Here is a 658-nt window from a genome sequence, read left to right as displayed (position 1 = left end):
TGTTATTTTTCTATATACTAGCGATAATATGGTTATTTAATAATCTCTAGGAAGGGACTAGGGCTTTTTAGTCCATGAAAACAAACAGGGGGGACTTTTTAGGATTAGGGACTTTTTAGTTGAAAGTTTCGGAAGAGCCGCCGGGCGAGCACATTGCCATACAGTAAACGAGCATGGTTCCGTTAAAGATTTGAACTAAAATCATGACACTTGTTATGGATGGATGGGAGGGAGGGGGAGCACCGGCCGCCCACCAACCACCCCAGTTCCGGCCGGCCACCGAAACTGCGTGCGTCGTCGTCCCCTGCCGTCGTCACCAGCGCCGGGCCACACGGGCGCGGGCCGCAGAGGGTCGGCCGCTGGATTTCATCTTTTCTGCATGCTGCGTCATCCCTCAGGTTTCCGCACTCACCCAGAGCGGACGCGCGCGCCACACACGAGTCAACGGCTAGGGAGGAGGGGGAGCGATGTGGAACAGAACGGAACGGAACGGAAGCCAGCCGCCACCCGCGCGCGCCGGGTCCCGCCCCCCGACGGCCTCCTCTTAAAATATTCCGGCATTTCATTTCAACCCCACACCCACTCCCGGCTCCAACTCCCCAAGTCAACTCTCCCCTCCGCTCCGCCGATGCTCGCCGCCCCGCATTATAATCCCCCG

The sequence above is a fragment of the Triticum aestivum genome, chromosome 5B (assembly GCF_018294505.1).
Source record: "Triticum aestivum cultivar Chinese Spring chromosome 5B, IWGSC CS RefSeq v2.1, whole genome shotgun sequence".
Taxonomy (NCBI): Eukaryota; Viridiplantae; Streptophyta; class Magnoliopsida; order Poales; family Poaceae; genus Triticum; species Triticum aestivum.
This window is presented reverse-complemented; position numbering follows the sequence as displayed.